This window comes from Pinus tabuliformis, chromosome 3_2 (genome assembly GCF_031772625.1).
Source record: "Pinus tabuliformis cultivar Carrire ecotype Pingquan chromosome 3_2, CPIR1, whole genome shotgun sequence".
In the NCBI taxonomy this organism is placed as follows: domain Eukaryota; kingdom Viridiplantae; phylum Streptophyta; class Pinopsida; order Pinales; family Pinaceae; genus Pinus; species Pinus tabuliformis.
Genome location: NC_142302.1, coordinates 193605945 through 193613092, shown reverse-complemented (window position 1 = coordinate 193613092; position 7148 = coordinate 193605945). Strand labels below are relative to the sequence as shown.

Here is a 7148-nt window from a genome sequence, read left to right as displayed (position 1 = left end):
TTTTAAAGCAGGTTTATTTTATTTTGACTAAGTAACTTGTTTTACATAGAGTTATTTTTATTTTTACTTTATTTTGACTAAGTACAAATGTTTACAGGACATTACATTACATCTTTATCATACTAAGCTAGAGATCACCTCTTAGTACAACAATTACATTATATATATATATATATATATATATTTTTTTTATAACGCTATACTTATAATATTTAAGAATAACTCACTTGTCAAACCAACAGTGAGGACAACTATCTGTAGTTGCTATTCGAATGCAAACTCGCTCATCATCGTAATTCAAGGAAAACCACGCCACCTGGAATAACCTGTTGGTGGTCTCGCTCATCACCGTTATTCAAGGAAAACCACGCCACCTGGAATAACTTGTTGGTGGTCCGTAATGGGACATGCTTTCACTCATGCCAAATGCCTCTAGATCTTGGACTGTTAACCTATTTCCTTATGTCCTAGGAAGACGAGCTCTTAGCCAATTAAAATAAGTTTTAGAATATAATCCAATCCTTATTTTAATACTATTTTTATTACATTAACTATATTTATATCATTATTCTTATTCCAATAAAACATAAATCAGAAAAGTACATATTCATATGTATAGACATAATTTTTCAACATTATGAATGAAAATTTTGTATACATTGTACAATTTTATACAAATTCATATTTTGGAAAAAGTGAAATAAAATTGATTATATAAATATTTATAGAAAAATTCATTTACTAACTAATAAATATTATCAATATAAATCACAAAAGTCTAAAATCTAATTAATAAATATATTTATATCATTATCTTTACTTAAAAAAACTATTAACCATATAAATCACAAAATTCTAAAGTCTAACTCATAAATATATTTATATCATTATCTTTACTTAAAAAACCATTAACCAGAAAATTACATTAATTTAATATAAATATATATAATACTTAAAAAAACCATTAACCAGAAAATTACATTAATTTAATATGAATATATCTAATGGTGCATGAAAATTTCATGCACACTATAATTTGTAGCTCTCGAAAAAGTAAAATAAAATAAAATTGAATGTGCCCTCTAAAAAAAAAATAAAAATAAAAATAAAAATAAAAATAAAATAAAATAAAATTGAAAATTTAAATATTTATGGAAAACTTCAATCCATATAACGAATATGGATACAACTAAGTTAGGTTTTTCCCACCGTTTGAAAAAATATATCGATACTTTCACCCCACTCGCCAGATGATACGCATTTGATGTAAACAAATCCTTTCTAACCGTGGTTACTTTTTGCTTCCCCTCCTAACTCCGGGAGGGGCGAGGCGCTTTTTCATTATTTCAGACAGTGAACAATGTGCTGTAGGGGGGTTTGCATGAACACGCGTCAATCGCGGCATGGACCTGTTCATTAGAGAATCTGGACGGCCTGCTGCCGGTAGTCGTTATCAGGCCCACAGTAAAAGCCTCGGTAGCCGGTAAAGCGAGAATTATATCCAAAGGGGACCTGCCGGGGTGGAACGACTGGTGGTCTGGGCGAATGAGATGCGCTGCCGACAACTGCAATCGGAAAATAGCAGCGTAGCCTCAATGCAAGGCATGCCAAGTCGGTACCTGCTCAGTTAAATTAGTAAGTTGAGGGGAGTCATATATACCCAACGCTGCCTGTTCTTCCTCTGCCTATGTAGTAGTGGATGAACAGTCGGCCAGACTGATGAGGATCCCCATTAATAATAACATCCATGATGGCATCTGAATTAATAATAACATCTATGTTGGCATCTGAATCAGAATGACGTGTTTCCCTTAATTATATGTTTTGGTTTTTTAACAAAAAAGGCTAACAGAGATAGAGACCCTCAAATCTGTCTACTTCCGGCCCCTATGCCCATTTTCATCTAGGTTTTTACCATGTCAGTGTCCCTTTCTTTCTCAAAACTGCATGAAATCAGTTGATCTATCCATTTCGTAATGCCTTTGGTAAATTTTTCTATCAAATGCTCTGAAGTATATATGAGATCTAAGGGTTTTTTTGGTTGTTGCTGACTTCATATATTTCTGCTAACCATGATATGGGTTTGATGTAGAGGATTATGATTGAGTAAGGGTTGCATTGCTCGATATCTGTTTAGGAGGAGGAGAAGGAGAAAAGTGGTGTTAGGGTTGAGAGCTAAAGATGCCTGTGAAAAGAGGAGGTGTGTGGAATGGAGGGTGGCAGGGCTACCAGCGTGGTAGAAATGGAGGATGGGGAGGTCGGGGTTTTCATCATCGAATAGCTGTGGTGGGCTTCCTTGTTATCTTTGTGGTCATGCCATTGGTTTTTCTGGCAGCTAGGTTTCGTCACTCCGCATCTACATCTGCAACTGGTAAGCTTCTTCCTGCCCTCCTCCCTCGTCAGGTTGCTTCTGTCTCTTTTTTTGGGGTGGGTCAGCGTTTAATTTATCTTTATTGGCAAGCATGCCCTTTCTTAATCTGGTAGTATTACAATGAAGTGTAGACTTCTTACAACATTCAAGTAAGATCTCCATTACAATGAAGTGTAGTCGTCTTATACTATTTTAGAAAGATCCCTTTCATTGAGAACCCACTGAACAATGTATTTATGTGATTTGAGCCTTGGCGGGGAATTATCATCACCCCCGGTTAACCATTGAACCAAGACCCCATGGACCTGCTTCGAAATTTGATTTGCCTTCACCACCCCCAGTTAACCATTGAACCAAAACCCCATGGACCTGCTTTGGAATTTGATTTTCCTTTTAGCTTTTTCGCGGGATCTGAAGGCGCAGATGTTATCAAACTTACTTTCCTCGCTTATTGTCAAAAGTTTAGCACCTCTAGCATTTTTCCAGACATTTTGTGAGTTTTCTTTATAGGTTTCCTTTCATTTGATCTGTGTGAAGCTGTGAACTCCATCTCTGCATTAACACGGTACAATACCTACCAGGAGAAAGATTCAAAGTTTGTACCTCTCTCATGCAAGAGCAAAGGTTTTACCAACTGCCCCTAGGGTAATTTCCCTTGCCAAAGATAATGAAACCATTCATCCTGATAGCAAGAAATAACAATCTTCTTTCCCTTTTTTAACAAAAGGAAATACATATCTCTTGTAAATTCGCTGGGCAACTACTCGGTGAATTCGCTGGGCACTCCTCATTCTGAGGAGGATGGTACTAAGTGTGCGCTGGATTCTGCATAAGCTGGATGGGTATTATAAAAATATATTTGTTAAGAGTTCAGTTCAACATCTTACTTGTGGGAATTGAATCTGGGTGGGAAGGGTAACAATCATTCTTCCCGTCCACTCATTATCCAAGCCAGACCCACTTTCCATCCATAAAGCTAAATCCACTTCTCATCAGTCAAGCTAAAACCAGTTCTGATCCACCCAACCTAGACCCAATTCACAACAACAATCTTGTTCACCAGCTACTTTCTGCTATACATATCATTTTCACACTGTTCCCACAGTGTTCAGAGCACATTGGCCAAAACAAACGATAGATATTATACACACCATTTTATTATTGATGTGTAATGAAATCTCGATCTTAGCATATGCATGATAGCAAAGCAACCCCCTTTTTAGCATTTCAGTATTTTTATAGATATTCTTCTCCATCAAGTCTTTCTACCTGACCTTTTATGCGTTTTTTGTCATTTAAAATAGCAGGGCACAACTTCTCAGGAGATGGATCTGTTAGAATGGTATTCTCTTTCCACATCTTGAAAACCAATTCTATTTTTCTATGGCCATTTTGTTCTTTTTTAGGATCTGGGCAATGCACTTGCACTTACGTTAGTCTAATCCCAGAAAATAAATAGTGTCCCTAAACTGAAATTTAATCGACCTGAGTGGATTGAAATAGAGAGGAATTATTGAGGATACTGGAGCTCTGTCATATGTTTAAAATCACTCTTATCTATTTATCTGTGGGGTTCACAGGAACAGGCAGATGACTGGAGAAAGCAGAGTTTAACAGAGAGCATTGACTCTCTCTTCCCAAAGGAGGCAAGTATAAGAAACCTGCTGCATTTGGATATCTTAAATTTGATTTCTCCCCTATTGAGCAGAGAATTGAAAATAAATTTTATTTACTGGGCAGGTGATTGATGTCATAACAGCTAACACAGAGGACTCAGGAACTCTAAACTTAAATATTGTTGGACGGAATGATTTATCTTCCTCATGGGTATTAGAAAAGCCCTCTGAAGTAAACCAAAGGGATATTACTAACTCTGAGGTACGATTGGTGAAGATTTTGGTTATTTTCTCTATTGAACATGTAAGGAAACCTATGTGATGATGATCTATGTAGTTGAGTAGGGTTGTATTAAGCAGGAAGTGAAAACTGACATTGGCAGGGGTGCTTCTCTATTTCTAACGGTGTACATCAAGCAGAGGCAAACGACTTCTGGAGACAGCTCAGAAAAGTTACATTCGCAACAAGATGGTGTGATCTTCAATGAAGAAGGCAAGGAAAATCCTGAGGGGGGTAAAATGAATGACGAGGTGCAGAAAAAAACTTCCAATGACGAAGAACTTCTTACGAGGTTTCAAGAGGATGACACAGGAAGTGAACATCGAGACGTCAAAGAGAATGCTCTTGATGGTAAGTTTTGATTTTCCCTGGTTAACTGATCTATGATGTTGGTAGCCTACTGTAAGGTAATGTCTAGTCAAACTCCCAGGACAATGGTTGTTGTAATGCAGACCATTTGCAGCTTGAAGAAAGTCCAACAAAAGTTTTGCGGAGGGTAAAATTCTTTGCTGCACTAGATCGCTACTTTTTGTTCTCATGGAAAAGGGAATTGTTATATTATTTTCCAAAATCCTTTTTGAATGTTACTTCTCCAATAGAAAAATTTTATATTTCTTAGATTTTAGCATAGTATGCTTTAATTTATAGTAGTTTAATGCTTACAGCAATTGAGACAAAAGAGGAGGGAGAAAAGGTCAACAGAGCTGATTCAACAGGATGAAGAAAAACGAGTTGAGCTTGAAAACGCAGCAATTAAACGTTCCAAGGAGGTAGATTCTGCTGTCCTGGGAAAATACAGCATTTGGAGGCGGGAGAATGAGAACGAGAATTCTGACTCCACTGTTAGATTGATGCGAGACCAACTGATCATGGCTAGGGTGTATTCAAGCATTTCCCAGGCTAGGAATAATCTTGATTTATACCATGAATTGATGCTTCGTATTAAAGAATGTCAGCGTACATTGGGTGAGGCTAATGCAGATTCTGATCTACCTCAAAGGTAATAGTTTTCGCATTGGCTGCTTCTAAATCAAGAGTAGTAAGTGCTTCCATTTGCATTTGGTGTTCATATCCTTTGTTTCTTTTAAAGTTGCAGTCTGTGTGTCAATCTTTCTGCTTTTCATTCTCTTTTTCATGGCCGATAATTGATATGAATGTTTCAGTGCACCTGAGAAGATCAAGGCTATGGGTCATGTCCTATCCAAGGCTAGAGAACAATTTTATGACTGTGCGACAGTAACAAAGAAGTTGCGAGCCATGCTTCAGTCTGCAGACGAGCAAGTAAGGACCTTGAAAAAGCAAAGTACATTTTTAAGTCAGCTGGCAGCAAAGACTGTTCCCAAGGGCCTGCACTGTCTGTCCATGCGATTGACCATAGATTATTACTTGCTTCCTCTTGAAAAGCGATAATTTCCTAAAAAGGACAAGTTGGAGGATCCGACTCTTTATCACTATGCATTATTTTCTGACAATGTATTGGCTGCATCTGTGGTTGTGAATTCAACTATCATGAATGCTAAGGTGAAGTGTTATTAATTTAAAATACTCTAAAGTTTGGAAGTCCAACAGTTTTGCTGCATTTTACATTTAATATTTGGATCTCATTGTAGGTGATTTACTTGTGTTTGCAGGAATCTGAGAAACATGTATTTCATCTCGTCACAGACAAGTTAAATTTTGGGGCCATGAAAATGTGGTTTTTACTTAATCCCCCAGGGAAAGCTGCGATACATGTAGAAAATGTTGATGATTTTAAATGGCTCAATTCCTCCTATTGCCCTGTGCTTCGCCAACTTGAATCCGCAGCTATGAAAGAGTATTATTTCAAGGCAGATCACTCGACTACACTCTCAGCACGTTCCTCCAATTTGAAATATATAAATCCAAAATATTTATCCATGCTAAATCATCTTCGTTTCTATCTTCCACAAGTTTATCCCAAACTGGACAAGATCCTTTTCTTGGATGATGATATTGTGGTGCAGAAAGATTTGACGCCCTTGTGGTCAGTAGATCTTCATGGAAAGGTTAATGGTTCAGTGGAAACTTGTGGAGAAAGCTTTCACCGGTTTGACAAATACCTTAATTTTTCCAATCCGCACATAGCCAGGCACTTTGATCCTAATGCTTGTGGTTGGGCATATGGGATGAATGTATTTGATCTCAAAGAATGGAAGAAACAAGATATAACTGGAATATATCACAAGTGGCAGAACATGGTAAGTGTGTAGTGTGGTTTATTTATGTTAATTCCTGTGATGCTTACTTTAAAGTATTTGAAGTAAATCTGAAGTAATTAGCTAGAAAACTTAATGGGTTTTTCTTTGTTCGATTTCTAAGTTTTTCTTTTATTGTATGTCAGAATGAGGATAGAGTGTTGTGGAAGCTTGGAACACTACCCCCTGGATTGAACGTTTTATGGCTTGACCCATCCTTTGGACAAGTCTTGGCATGTGTTGGGTTTAGGATATAATCCTAGCGTGGACTGTTCAGAGATTGACAATGCAGCTGTTGTTCATTACAATGGGAACATGAAACCTTGGTTAGAGCTGGCAATGACGAAGTGCAGGCCTTACTAGACAAAATATATAAAATATGATCATCCTTTCTTACAACAGTGCAATATAAATGAATAGTTGTGACCTCAATATTCATACTGCAATAGATTGTCAAATGTAAAGTGTAAAGGCCCTTGATTCTGGTTGATAATTCATTCTAATTCATTTGTTTTTGGAGTTCCACAGAAGGTTTCTAGTTTATGGCTTAATGAGTCAGGTTTTTGGAGGTGCAGTGGCCTAGCCAAGTTTAAGATTTACAAATTTTATGTCCTCATTGTATTCCTTCATAGTTGGAAGTAAACTCCTATATAAGTATTCTCTTA

General features: G+C 37.0%; 1 long non-coding RNA gene and 1 pseudogene across 2 annotated transcripts; both read left to right on the top strand.

Moving 5' to 3' along the window:
• The first annotated feature begins 1302 nt into the window (after positions 1-1302).
• Positions 1303-2231, top strand: LOC149180425 (uncharacterized). The gene is made up of 2 exons (XR_016256927.1): positions 1303-1635; positions 2093-2231. It is a non-coding gene; the product is annotated as an uncharacterized LOC149180425 (long non-coding RNA).
• Positions 2232-3650: 1419 nt separating this feature from the next.
• LOC149180424 (polygalacturonate 4-alpha-galacturonosyltransferase-like) lies at positions 3651-6915 on the top strand (annotated as a pseudogene). Its single transcript, XR_016256696.1, has 9 exons — positions 3651-3713; positions 3952-4017; positions 4112-4249; positions 4408-4618; positions 4720-4763; positions 4933-5267; positions 5431-5788; positions 5899-6486; positions 6630-6915. The product of XR_016256696.1 is annotated as a polygalacturonate 4-alpha-galacturonosyltransferase-like (transcript).
• The last annotated feature ends 233 nt before the right edge of the window (positions 6916-7148 follow it).